The sequence below is a fragment of the Zootoca vivipara genome, chromosome 4 (genome assembly GCF_965207765.1).
Source record: "Zootoca vivipara chromosome 4, rZooViv2.hap1.1, whole genome shotgun sequence".
Lineage (NCBI taxonomy): Eukaryota > Metazoa > Chordata > Lepidosauria > Squamata > Lacertidae > Zootoca > Zootoca vivipara.
Window position 1 is genome coordinate 95444835 of NC_142587.1, and position 14433 is coordinate 95459267.

The 14433-nt window shown below is 46.2% G+C and overlaps 1 protein-coding gene across 1 annotated transcript in view; it reads right to left on the minus strand.

Moving 5' to 3' along the window:
• The window catches only part of CAPN5 (calpain 5), a 75765-nt gene extending 65431 nt beyond the window's left edge, over window positions 1-10334 (minus strand). The window contains exon 1 of the mRNA XM_035115499.3: window positions 10203-10334. The gene's annotated coding sequence lies outside the window, so the exon portion shown is untranslated. The remainder of the gene's footprint in view (window positions 1-10202) is intronic.
• Window positions 10335-14433: the final 4099 nt, after the last annotated feature.

A 14433-nucleotide genomic window follows, 5' to 3' on the forward strand; every position in this document is an offset into this window, starting at 1 on the left:
GCCCTCTTCCCTCCCACGCTGTAAAACACAGGACAGTCCATCGCACTGAGTCACTGCATTCTTCCAATTATTCATGGGAAAGGTTATCTTTTTTAAGAGCACACCCCAAGATCAGGGTGTTCCCAGATCAATAAGAATGGCACTGAACAAATGCACGGCGCCCTGTTTCCAAACAGAGCAAGGCACACACATACACAAAAGGAGTCCCATGGCTCTCAGAAACTAATAGCCAAAGCCTCTCGGTTGCTAAAAACATGTCGTAATTTGTAGTGATGGGAGGAGGATGAACTTCATCAGATAAGGCTCAGGGAAAGCTTAAAAGTTATCCTCCAACTCCTAAAGTAGGGCTTTGGGTTAGTTACATGGGCGTACCCAGTAAGGGGCAGGGGGCAGCTCCCCCCCCCGAAACAAAAATTTTTACCGTATTTTATGAACCATAACCCACACTTTTTCCCTCCAAAAACTGAAGGGGAAAAGTCGCTGTGGGTTATGGAAATTGGGCTGTTTCCGCCCCCCTCCGCGGCTACAGCCAGCGACAGGAACATGGGGAGGGCAAGAAGCAGCCTGAAATCGAGCTGTTTTCGCCCCCTCCACGGCTGCAGCCAGCGATAGGAACATGGGAGGGGGGAGGAGCAGCCTGGGCTGGGGGGGGGGGCGGACGGGAGCTCCATCCTTCCTTCCCCCCTCTTTCTTTCTTCCTTCCTTCCTTCCTTCCTTCCTTCCTTCCTTCCTTCCTTCCTTCCTCTCTCTCCCTCCCTCCCTCCCTCCCTCCTCTCTCTCTCTCACCCCTTCCTTCCTTCCTTCCTTCCTTCCTTCCTTCCTTCCTTCTTTCCTTCCTTCCTTTCTTCCTTCTCTCTCTTCCCTCCCTCCCTCCTTCCTTCCCTCTCTCTTCCCCTCTCTTGCCCCCCCCCCCAGTTTTGATCCTGGGTATGCCCCTGGTTAGTTAGGTTTGTTAGCAGAGTCTGGAAAACCATGGCTAACTTCCACCAACAGACTCGCTTAGATGCAAAGCAGAAGTTTGTTGCAATGTTTTGAGGGACTCACAGCTGAAATTCCCACACATTCCGGAGCAAATTGGTGTGCCCAGTTTCAGTCTGGCAGAAACGCCCCCCGAAATGAACTCGACACACAGTGGATAGATAAAATGGAAAGAGCAAAGTTTTTCTGCTTCTCTCATAACACAAGAACTCGTGGACATCCAAGGAAGCTGAAGGTTGGAAGATTTCAAGAGAGGTAAAAGCAAATACTTCTTGACGCAGTGTGTATTTAAACTACGGAACTTAGAATCATAGAGTTGGAAGAGACCACAAGGGACATCTAGTCCAACCCCCTGCCAAGCAGGAAACACCATCAAAGCATTCTTGACATATGGCCGTCAAGCCTCTGCTTAAAGACCTCCAAAGAAGGAGACTCCACCACACACCTTGGTAGCAAATTCCACTGCCGAACAGCTCTTACTGTCAGGAAGTTCTTCCTAATGTTTCGGTAGAATCTTCTTTCTTGTAGTTTGAATCCATTGCTCCGTGTCCGCTTCTCTGGAGCAGCAGAAAACAACCTTTCTCCCTCCTCCATATGACATTCTTTTATATATTTGAACATGGCTATCATATCACCCCTTAACCCTCTCTTGCTTCTGTAAGAGACAGTGAGCTTGATGGCGATGCTCTGCCTCCTTGGTCAGCCATGCTTTTGGGTAACAGTTGCTAGAAGCCACAGGGGGAGAGAGTGCTCTTGTGCTCAGGCCATGCTTTCAGACTTCCCAGAGGGATCATCAATCCCTCTGAGGAGAGGATGCTCAACTAGATGGGCCATTGGCCTGATCCAGCAGCCTCTTCTTATGTTCTGAATTATATCTCATGCTCGAGATCTGAGCCCTGGAGCTAGGAGAGGAGACTGAGAGGAGACATTGTAGCCATCTTCAAATATCTCAAGGGTTGCCATATGGAAGATGGAACAAGCTTGTTTTCTCCTGCTCTAGAGTCTATGACCTGAACCAATGGATTCAAGTTATAAGGAAGGAGTTGCCGACTCAACTTTCTGACAGCGAGAGGAACAGACTCCCTCAGGAAGTGGTGGACTCTCCTTCCTTGGAGGTTTCTAAACAGAGGTTGGATGGCCATCTGTCCTGGATGCTTGGCCTGAGATTCCAGCTTTGCAGGGGGTTGGACTAGAGGACCCTTGGGATCCCTTCCAACTCTACGATTCTAGGTTTAAGACAGAGAACTTTCACAATGTAAAGTGGGAAGGGCTGGCTGGAGCTGGTGGAAATCGTAGTCCAAAACATCTTGAGGACACCAGGTTGGCAAGGGGTGGCACGGGTTTGCCCAGAAGCAAGCTTTCCCGTTTGCGAACGTTTTTCAGAAGCCAAACATCTGACGCGGCTTCCGCTTGACTGCAGGAAGTTCCTGCAGCCAATCGGAAGCCATGCCTTGGTTTTCGAACCGTTTCAGGAGTCAAATGGACTCCCAGAACGGATTACGTTCGAGAACCAAGGTACCGCTGTACAAAATCAGCAACCCGTGGGCTGGGGCAGGACTGCCCAGCCTACATCTGATCCCCAAATACAAAACACACGTTTTCAAGAAGGCAGAAGATTTTGTGTAGCTTCCAAACTGGATCATTGTGCCAGTGGTGCGGGAAAGCTATGCCGATTCTCATTCTCCTCATCCTCATATGACTTTCCCTCTTTTAAACAATGGCTGTCTAGACTGTGGGCTTCTAAAATTGGCACCTATTCCACGGGACAGAAGTGCCGTGTTCATACTTTCTGCATAACTGGTCGAAATCGCCCACTGAACCTCTCCATGCCACTCCCAGCCGCTGAATCGCTGTGCTGGGAACAAGCTCACCTGAGGATTTAAGCCTGTTACATTTCTGTGTTTAACCATTAAAAAACCCCAGCAAACCATCATTTACTGGTCCTGTGAAAGTATCACTAGCCAGCTCGGGAGCTAAGCCTGCCAAACCCGAGAGGTAACGCAAGAAAATTGTTTGGCAAAGGCGCGGGGCGTCCCAGAGGTGTTTGCTCCTCTAGAAAGTTCAATAATGTATTGACATTGGACAATTCTTTTTTTTTAAGATTCTATACATCCTGGCCAAAGTAGTATGTTCACTTTAAAAGACTACAACAGAAAGTAGAGGTCAGTTACTTTGGCTGAGGCAGAACAAGTCACAATCTGGGAACATTGGGGTAACTGTTGAAAATACAAGGGTGCACAAAATAACCCCTCTGCAAAGCCACAAATCCAACTCAATGGTGTAACGTTGGAAAATGATGATCACTTCTCCTACCTAGGCAGTTATCTTTCCACAAGGGCCAACACTGATGCTGAAATCCAGCATCGCTTGAGCTCTGCGAGTGCGGCTTTCTCCCGATTGAAGTGCAGAGTGTTTGAGGACCGGGACATTCACAGGGAAACCAAAATGCTTGTTTACAAAGCTATTGTACAGTACTACCAACCTTACTGTACGCTTGTGAAACATGGACCACTTATAAACGCCATCTCCAACTCCTTGAAAGATTCCATCAACGGTGCCCCCGAAAAATGTTACACATCACTTGGGAAGACCGGCGAACTAATACCAGTGTACTGGAAGAAGCAAAGATCACCAGTGTTGAAGCAATGATTCTTCAACATAAACATCGTTGGACTGCCCATGTTCTGCGGATGCCTGATTATTGTCTACTCTACTCTGAACTTAAAAATGGAAAGCGTAATGCTGGTGGTCAACAAAACAGGTTTAAAGACTGTCTCAAGGCAAATCTAAAAAAAAATGTAGTATAAACACCAACAATTGGGAAACACTGGCCTGTGAGCGCTCCAACTGGAGAACAGCCTTTACCAAAGGTGTCATGGGCTTTGAAGACACTTGAACTCAGGATGCAAGGGAGAAACGTGCTAAGAGGAAGGCACGCTTGGCAAATCCACATCGTGATCAATTCCCGCCCGGAAACCCACTGTGGAAGGACGTGTGGATCCAGAATTGGCGTCTACAGCCACTTACAGACTCATTGTTAAAACCGTGTTTATGGAAGGCAATCTTACTCGGCTATGAGTGATCGCCAAAGAAGAAGAAGAAGAAGACCAGCTAAATAGCTCCTTAAGCCAGGGTTACAGTCGCCAAAACAGTATGCCTAGTTGCCATTTTGGGACCAAATGGCTCAAAAGTAGTCTTTTTCAATAAGACTTTTTGGTTCCTGAGATTCGTTCTGATTGTGCAGATAAAATATCAAGGCTAGAATGCTACAGGGTGTGTTTGTAGTGTGTGAAAACAGTCCAGAGCCAAGGATCCCCAGGCAGGCACCTCCAGATGGTGGAGACATCAGGTGCCATCCTGGCAACCGGGCATCTTCACTTGGTCGCAAGTAGCCGATAGCCAGGTGCAAAATGCACCTTTCAAATTTCAAATGCTGGCTATACCTGTTGGTGCACTTTCCATAAGAGGTTTTTTTTTTTAGGTATATAGTGAAGAGTTGTTGTTGCTTAAATGAATCTGATTTTTAAAACATCAGTTAATTATATTAAGTGGCCATCTACAACACACACAGACAGGTTCAATTTGTCCATACTGTGGGTTGTTTATTTTAGAGTACACACAGAGGATCTCATCAAACTGACTCAAGAAGCCCTCTCTCTAAAGGCTTCCTTCCTGCATCAAAGATTGAACTATTGGGGACGGGTCGGGGAGAATATCTGTCTTGAAGTCAAGCGGGTTTTTTTTAAAAAAAAACCAGCACTATGGGTCACATACTGTATTTTATTATTGTGGAAGGAGATGAATATTTATGACTCTGGCAACCGAAAAGCACAGACATTTATTTCCAACCTTGCAAGAGCACAGCAACTGCCAGCCCTTGCTTCTAGAAAGTTCTTGCCACTTGGATTAAGCAGGGGTAGGCAAACTAAGGCCCAGGGGCCGGATGCGGCCTAATCGCCTTCAAAATCCGGCCCACAGATTGTCCGGAAATCAGCGTGTTTTTTTCTTCATTTTTTTTATTGAACATAAATTTCATTATACAATTGTACTAGAATTACATCTCACTTACAAAACAAAATAAATATAATTCCGTTGACTTCCCGTCACCTTCCACTGTGTGTCTCCTTTAGATTTCCAATGTACAGACCTTACTCATCATATTCTTATTTTTTTTCTTTTGTACATATTAATTCTAATCATACCCAATTATCTAGATCTTTGTTACAAACCAGCCATCATTCCAAGACTGCCATGAAGAGTCGATCATTATTATCGCTTTCTTGCAAGTAATTCCTGAAATTCGGGAATCGTCGTGTTTTTACATGAGTGGAATGTGTGCTTGTATTTAAAATGCATCTCTGGGTTATTTGTGGGGCATAGGAATTCGTTCATTATTATTATTATTTTCAAAATACAGTCCGGCCCCCCACAAGGTCTGAAAAAGGTTGCTGGCCCCTGATCTAAAACTACTCTGCTTTGTGCAAGGGGTCCCAGGAGGTCGCTGGTGTGGGACCCACGGGTGCCAGCGATTCCACCAACCGCACACAGTGCCCATGAAATGTCTCGGGAAGTATCACCTCAAGAATCACAGGATTGTGGAGTTGGAAGGGACCCGAGGGCCATCTAGTCTACCCCCTGCAATGTAGGCATCCCAACTAGATCATGTATGACAGGCGGCAAAGTGACCTCTGCATTTAAAAACCTCCAAGGAAAGGATTGTTTGCATTTCCTGCTTGCATTGCCTTGGCTTCTCCTACATTCAACAGGATCCCTTTTCACTGGATGCCAGAATTGGACACCCACAGTCTCTTCCAGTCTGAACAGAGGTAAAATAATAATAATAATAATAATAATAATAATAATAATAATAATAATAATAATTTATTATTTATACCCCGCCCATCTGGCCGGGTTCCCCCAGCCACTCTGGGCGGCTTCCAACAAACCATTAAAATACAGAAATCAAACATTAAAAGCTTCCCTAAACAGGGCTGCCTTGAGATGCCTTCTAAAGGTCTGGTAACTGTTGTTCTCTTTGACCTCTGGTGGGAGGGCATTCCACAGGGTGGGTGCCACTACCGAAAAGGCCCTCTGCCTGGTTCCCTGTAACTTGGCTTCTCGTAGTGAGGGAACCGCCAGAAGGCCCTCGGCGCTGGACCTCAGTGTCTGGGCAGAACGATGGGGGTGGAGACGCTCCTTCAGGTATACTGGACCGAGTATTAATTCAGTTAATACTGAATTATTAACAATAATAATTCAGAAAGCTTAAACGTCAGAGGCAGAATAGTTTTTCTAATAACCACTTATGGCATAGCAAAGCTGCTAAGCACTTAACAAGCCATGCAATTGCCAGCTTCCCCACCTTGGCACGGCTTCTATGACTTTAGCAGTGAGGTTGCCCACTTTTGGGGGCCAAGGAGCACACCCACAAAGGGGCGAAAGTGTCATAGACTACCACACACAGAGAGCCCGCGAGGCATTGGCTACAAACGAACGCTACTTTCACACGCAAATTCGGCAAAGGAGGAGGGGACTCATCTGAGGCCACCACCCTAAAAAGTGCTGATCTGCATTTTTTTCCTCCCCACCCCCCACCCCACCAAGATAACTGTACGGCATGCCAGCTTTTTGCGAATTAAAATCAGAAGCTGCACTCAAGGGAAGATGGGAGGAAGCGTGCCCAGAACAGCAACTCGTACAGAGATCCAGCTCTGAGAGGCGGCATTCCACAACCGCTCCCAACACAGAGTGAGACATCAGCACAATTGCGTGAACTCATAAGCAACTGAGTGGAAGGAGGATTGCAAGAGATCTCCCAGGAGCCTATAATTAAATTTCTGTCTCACGACACCCTAGCGGCTCTGTCTAAGTGACATATGTGCAGCAGGATGCGGGAATACTGTAAGTCTCATCTCTGCTCTCAGAACCCCATATCTACACAGACACAGACAGACAGACAGACAGACAGACACACACACACACGTACCAGTGGTGGGGAACCTCAGGATGCAGTCTACTGGCCCCAAGCCAAAAGTTGCATCAATTGCTTTGCCCTATTTTGCCTCCTGACATGTGCCCCCCCATCCGGAGATTCCCTACCAGCAGCGTTAGAAATTAGCCAGGAGCCAGGCGCGTTTTGCTACTGGCACGGGTTCAGTGCCGGATTTACGTATAAGCTGAACCAACTTTAGCTTAGGGCCCCACTCTCTTGGGGGCCCCCAAAAAAATTAAAGGAAAAAAACTGGATGTACATTTCCAAAATATAAGATGAAAAACAAATAAAATGAAACCTACATACAGCAACAGTGTTTTGTGTTGTGTAGGCTCCTATGATGTAAGTCATGGGCCCCGCCTGCTAGCCTGCTCCCTAAAATATCACTGGTTTGTACAGCAAAAAAGTTGTCCAGATATAAACAGTTAACTTATTAAAACTCGCAATAATTTCATAATTATCTGTCCCTATGTATTTATAGTAGTATAACCAAATCAGTAATTTTTGATATAACTTTAAAAGCTCCTCTGAAAATATATTATTCCAAAAATGAAACCTTCATCTGGTTGTAAATATGCAAGGAGTCTTTCTGTTAAAAAATGATTTAAATCAAGTCCTGCCATCTAGTGATTTAAATCGATTTTATTTAAATCAAATCCACCCTGGTGGCGAGGAATTCACTCTGCCAATGCTCAGAGGCACTCTCATCTTTTCCAACTTCATGTCGTCCAGCAATAAAAATGCATGTCAGGGCTGACCCACAGACACACCCAGCAGCCAACATAAAATATTCCTCAACTGGGGTGGGGACGAGGAATCGGATCAGAAGCGAAGTGAAGCCCATTTAATTTGCAATGGATTTTGCACATGTTCCCTCCTTGGATGCATCATCAAGCAATGACTTACATGTGTCAACAGGGCCAGAGACCCCGTCTTAAAAGCACCCAGTCTGCATTTAATGCAGAGGGACAACGGGAAGATTGGAGAATGCAAAGCTAGCAGAATAGAGAGAATAGAGAGAGCGACTTATATATACACACACCTTATATTTAAAGCATATGGCTTCCCCCACCCCCGCCCAAGAATCTTGGGAACTGTAGTTTCCACCCACACAGCACTACAGTTCCCAGCAGCCTCAAGGAACGACTGTTCCCAGGAATTTCTGGGGGAAAGCCATGCACTGCAAATGTGTTTCAAAACTGCTTTAAATGTATACAGAGTGCACACAACCCAGGAATGCAGATTGCCCGCTTGCCTCGGAAACAAACAAACAAAAAAAACAATCAGCATAGTCTCAAGTCATGTGAAAGGACAGGAAGTGGTTTGGTGGGTTTTTAGCAGAAAACCCTGAAGAAAGCTTTGAGATGGGCAAAAGAGAATGAAAGCAGAGAATGGATAATGCTTCGAACAGAGAAACCACAAACCCCATTAAGTAAAGGTAAAGGGACCCCTGACCATTAGGTCCAGTCGTGACCGACTCTGGGGTTGTGGCGCTCATCTCGCATTATTGGCCGAGGGAGCCGGCGTACAGCTTAGGCACTCTTCTGGTGAATCAGAGCAGCACATGGAAACGCCGTTTACCTTCCTTCCGGAGTGGTACCTATTTATCTACTTGCACTTTGCTGTGCTTTCGAACTGCTAGGTTGGCAGGAGCTGGGACCGAGCAACGGGCGCTCACCCCGTCGCGGGGATTCGAACCGCCGACCTTCTGATCGGCAAGCCCTAGGCTCTGTGGTTTAACCCACAGCATAAATGAGGATGCTTAATTTCTTAAGAGTGTCACACCCTTTGCTCAGGAGGGGATTCTTCCGCAAGCCAGACATCATCTAGTCTAAAATCACCAGTTGCGGGTGGAGGGGGAGAGAATAACTCTATATATGCCTTGTATTATTTAGGAGAGAACCCTGCTTTTTTTTTTTAACTCCCAGGGCTCTGTTTTGAGACACAATCCCTCTATCACAAGGACTAGAAACTTGACTGCCAGGACCTGCACAGAGTATAGTAGGAAACACTGGTCTGGGAGGTATTTATTAAATAGGGAGGGCTGTGACTTACTGCTGCGGGCGCTGATTCAATCTTCTCTGCTCCCTTGCAGTTATTTTACTATCAAAACACACTTTTTAGAGACCCACATGCCCTGTAGCTTCTAACAAAAGTAGGGTCATAATCGCCTAAGACAACAATTCAGTTCATATATGCGTAAGCAAGTGCTGCTCCCCCCCCCAAAACACACAAAACACCAGCTACTCTGTATAAAAGGTGAATTAAAAAATGCTTTTAAACGAAATGAAGGTGATGTTGATTGGGGGACAGAGGGCCCTGGCAGGTGGTCTTGCTTCTCAACACCTGGAAACAATTGTTACATAATGCGCCTCCTCCAGACGATACAGGACTTTCTCTGCCCAGAAGGAAGCAAATCGACCCCTGGAAACTCACTGCAATTCAGGGGAGCACAGAGCATGTCCGAGTCCTCAAGAGTTTGAGGGGCCGGGAGGCGAAAGCAATCTAGAACGAAGCATGTTCCCAAAATCGCAGGGGTGTGTGCGGTTTTTGCGCGTGCACAAGAACAAACGAACAGCAGCGAAAAGAGATCTCAGGATCGCAGTTGCAACCCTTCTGCTTTTCCTCCTGCAAGGAGACCTTGCTCGAGACTAAGCCCCACTGGACCTAGCAGAACTTCCTTTCCTTAAAGGGAGGTGGATTCCTCTACCGATTGCTTACCGCCTTCCTCTCAATCAATCAATCAATCAATCACCCCGGAGGAAATACAGAGCAAGCATGCACGAATATCCTAGTCACAAGACTGAAAAAAGAAGGATGTGTGTGTGTTTTGTGGGTAAGGCAGCCTCTCCATCGTCTTCCCTCATCAGCCCAACATCTCCATTCTCCCCGCTTTTTAAATAACAGAAAACGAAAGCCAAATGCGCCTCCGCAAACCCCGCACTTTTCCGATTCGTTTTGTCTGCGGGTGCACACACACACACACACATGCAAGATGCGTGCACATGTGTGCAGACGCAGGAGATTTCCTGCGGATCCAGAGGGGGAAAGAGAGCAGCTTTGTCTCCCTCCCCACCAGCTAGATCTCCCTCCCTCGAGTCCCATGGCATTGACACGGGGGAGTGGGGGGCTTCTGCAAAGCTCCCCCCCCACACACACACACACTACCGCAGGCACAAGAGGGAAACCGGATTCACTCCTGATCCGCCCTGCCCTGCACGCTTTGCCTTACCTTCCTCCCAGGAAAGGCAGCCTCTGTAGGATCTGGTCTGTTTCTCCAGAGCTCCCCTCTCTCCAGGACTTTGCTTGCTCGGGGCGGGGCTTCGGGAGGCAAGGGGCGGGGCATGGGGCGTGGGGCGGGGCTGCAGTCGGCGCATGCGCCTGACGCGCGGCACCGGCGGTGCGTGGGAGCGTTTCCATTCACAGAATTCGTTCATTCAGACCTTTGCTTGGGAGAAAGTAACTCCGTTGGGGTTTAAAAACTTAGGCACGTGCAAGACCGGGTCGCCCAGGGACTCTTAAGGGTACGCTCCTTCCTCGGGCTGCTTCTACTCGCGAGTAAGCCCTGCAATATTGCCACCTTCCACAGAATGGATTGGATGGAATTCTTCCACGGAATTTATGAATTGCGTGAAGAACTTTCTTTTGTCTTTCCCGATTGAATGCCCTGGCTCCCACCAGTGGAATCGTAGAGTTGTAGAGTTGAAAGGGACCCCGAGGGTCATTTAGTCCAGCCCCCTGTAGTGCAGGAATAAATCCCCTTATTCAGCAAGAATCAGAGTCAGGCCACCGTCCCATCACTGTGCATTGTTGAAGAGGTTTCTTTCTCCACCCATACCAGTTACTTTTAAATAAAAATAAAAAGCAAAACCAGCAACACTGTAAGTACCACATGGCTCTTGTTGCATTCGTGTTGGAAATACACCCTGTGTAAACACACAAACCCCATTTGCAATGACGACATCCTTTATTATTGTGCGGCTCGATGTTATCTTTGTGTGACTTGACCACAGAGTGTTGTTATGTTGCTGCTATTGTACATGCAAAGATTATTATTATTATTGTTATGTTGCTGCTATTGTACATGCAAAGAGTGGCAAAAGCTGTAATGGGATGCAATCTCAAAAATGACAGAATGATCTCGATACGAATCCAAGGCAGACCTTTTAACATCACAGTAATCCAAGTTTATGCACCAACTACCGGTGCTGAAGAAAGTGAAATTGACCAATTCTATGAAGACCTACAACACCTTCTAGAAATGACACCAAAGAAGGATGTTCTTCTCATTACAGGGGATTGGAATGCTAAAGTAGGGAATCAAGAGATAAAAGGAACAACTGGCAAGTTTGGCCTTGGAGTTCAAAATGAAGCAGGGCAAAGGCTAATAGAGTTCTGTCAAGAGAACAAGCTGGTCATCACAAACACTCTCTTCCAACAACACAAGAGACGACTCTACACATGGATATCACCAAATGGGCAGCATCGAAATCAGATTGATTATATTCTCTGCAGCCAAAGATGGAGAAGCTCTATACAGTCAGCAAAAACAAGACCAGGAGCTGACTGTAACGCAGATCATCAGCTTCTTATAGCAAAATTCCAGCTTAAACTGAAGAAAGTAGGAAAAACCACTGGGCCAGTAAGATACAATCTGAATCAAATCCCTTATGAATACACAGTGGAAGTGAGTAACAGGTTTAAGGATTTAGATTTGGTGGACAGAGTGCCTGAAGAACTATGGATGGAGGCTCGTAACATTATACAGGAGGCAGCAACGAAAACCATCCCAAGGAAAAGGAAATGCAAGAAGGCAAAATGGCTGTCCAACGAGGCCTTACGAATAGCGGAGGAGAGGAGGCAAGCAAAATGCAAGGGAGATAAGGAAAGATACAGGAAACTGAATGCAGATTTCCAAAAAACAGCAAGGAGAGATAAGAGGGTCTTCTTAAATGAGCAATGCAAAGAAATAGAGGAAAACAATAGAATGGGGAAAACCAGAGATCTGTTCAAGAAAATTGGAGATATGAAAGGAACATTTCGTACAAAGATTACCATAATCAAGGACAAAAGTGGTAAGGACCTAACAGAAGCAGAAGACATCAAGAAGAGGTGGCAAGAATACACAGAGGAATTATACCAGAAAGATATGGAGGTCTCGTACACCCCAGGTGGTGTGGTTGCTGACCTTGAGCCAGACATCTTGGAGAGTGAAGTCAAATGGGCCTTAGAAAGCACTGCTAATAACAAAGCCAGTGGAAGTGATGATATTCCAGCTGAACTATTTAAAATTTTAAAAGATGATGCTGTTAAGGTGCTACACCCAATATGCCAGCAAGTTTGGAAAACTCAGCAATGGCCAGAGGATTGGAGAAGATCAGTCTACATCCCAATTCCAAAGAAGGGCAGTGCCAAAGAATGCTCCAACTACCGCACAATTGCGCTCATTTCACACGCTAGCAAGGTTATGCTTAAAATTCTACAAGGCAGGCTTAGGCAGTATGTGGACCGAGAACTCCCAGAAGTGCAAGCTGGATTTCGAAAGGGCAGAGGAACCAGAGACCAAATAGCAAACATGCGCTGGATTATGGAGAAAGCTAGAGAGTTCCAGAAAAACGTCTACTTCTGCTTCATTGACTATGCAAAAGCCTTTGACTGTGTCGACCACAGCAAACTATGGCAAGTTCTTAAAGAAATGGGAGTGCCTGATCACCTCATCTGTCTCCTGAGAAATCTCTATGTGGGACAAGAAGCTACAGTTAGAACTGGATATGGAACAACTGATTGGTTCAAAATTGGGAAAGGAGTACGACAAGGTTGTATATTGTCTCCCTGCTTATTTAACTTATATGCAGAATTCATCATGCGAAAGGCTGGACTAGATGAATCCCAAGCAGGAATTAAGATTGCCGGAAGAAATATCAACAACCTCAGATATGCAGATGACACAACCTTGATGGCAGAAAGTGAGGAGGAATTAAAGAACCTTTTAATGAGGGTGAAAGAGGAGAGCGCAAAATATGGTCTGAAGCTCAACATCAAAAAAACCAAGATCATGGCCACTGGTCCCATCACCTCCTGGCAAATAGAAGGGGAAGAAATGGAGGCAGTGAGAGATTTTACTTTCTTGGGCTCCTTGATCACTGCAGATGGTGACAGCAGTCACGAAATTAAAAGACGCCTGCTTCTTGGGAGAAAAGCAATGACAAACCTAGACAGCATCTTAAAAAGCAGAGACATCACCTTGCCGACAAAGGTCCGTATAGTTAAAGCTATGGTTTTCCCAGTAGTGATGTATGGAAGTGAGAGCTGGACCATAAAGAAGGCTGATCGCCGAAGAATTGATGCTTTTGAATTATGGTGCTGGAGGAGACTCTTGAGAGTCCCATGGACTGCTAGAAGATCAAACCTATCAATTCTTAAGGAAATCAGCCCTGAGTGCTCCCTGGAAGGACAGATCGTGAAGCTGAGGCTCCAATACTTTGGCCACCTCATGAGAAGAGAAGAATCCTTGGAAAAGACTCTGATGTTGGGAAAGATTGAGGGCACTAGGAGAAGGGGACGACAGAGGACGAGATGGTTGGACAGTGTTCTCGAAGCTACGAACATGAGTTTGACCAAACTACGGGAGGCAGTGCAAGACAGGAGTGCCTGGCGTGCTATGGTCCATGGGGTCACGAAGAGTCGGACACGACTAAACGACTAAACAACAACAACATTGTACATGCAATAAAAAGAAGTTTAAAAATAGATGGAAGAAGATGACGCAACAGTTTCAGCTGAGAAAATATCCAGTAACTCTTATGGTCCGGTCAGTGATTGTGGAACAGGATAAGACCACAGAACACTGCAGCAGCATGTTCGGTGCATTTTCCTTTACGTGCATGGGCCTGAGGTTGCAGTCATAGCGTGTTGGGGTTGCAAAGGGATATTGGAGGTCCTCTAGTCTGACCCCCATCCTCAATGCCGAATCTGCAATGCAGGGTGCAATTACAGCATCCCTGGTGCCGATACAAATTGCCCCCTCCCTGGTCAGCAGACAAGTAATTTGGTGAATGGGGATCAGGTGATCTCTCTAGCTGATCTGCACAGATCAGACATGGCAGGGCTGTGTGTTTGTCCACATGCAAGTGTGTGTGTATTGGCTGAGGGTGGATGTGGCCCTCAAGCTTTTTAAAAAAGGGATTAACCAACCGTGATTTAGGGATGTCATTGAATGGACCCTGGAGAAATTGTATTCTTTCACCTGCTTGACGCTACACCAGCATTATGCCATGCTTTTGCTGTTTCTTAAAACCTGAGCAATTTGGGTTTGGAGAATATTAAATGTTTCAGGATTTAAGAGTGTGATTTTGGCCGTGACCCACAAACCACTTAAACCAGAGTATCTCCGGTTTGCCGACTTTGGCAATGAGAAACTAGCTTAGGTTGAACTTCAGTCTACGTATATCTCTCCTGCGGTT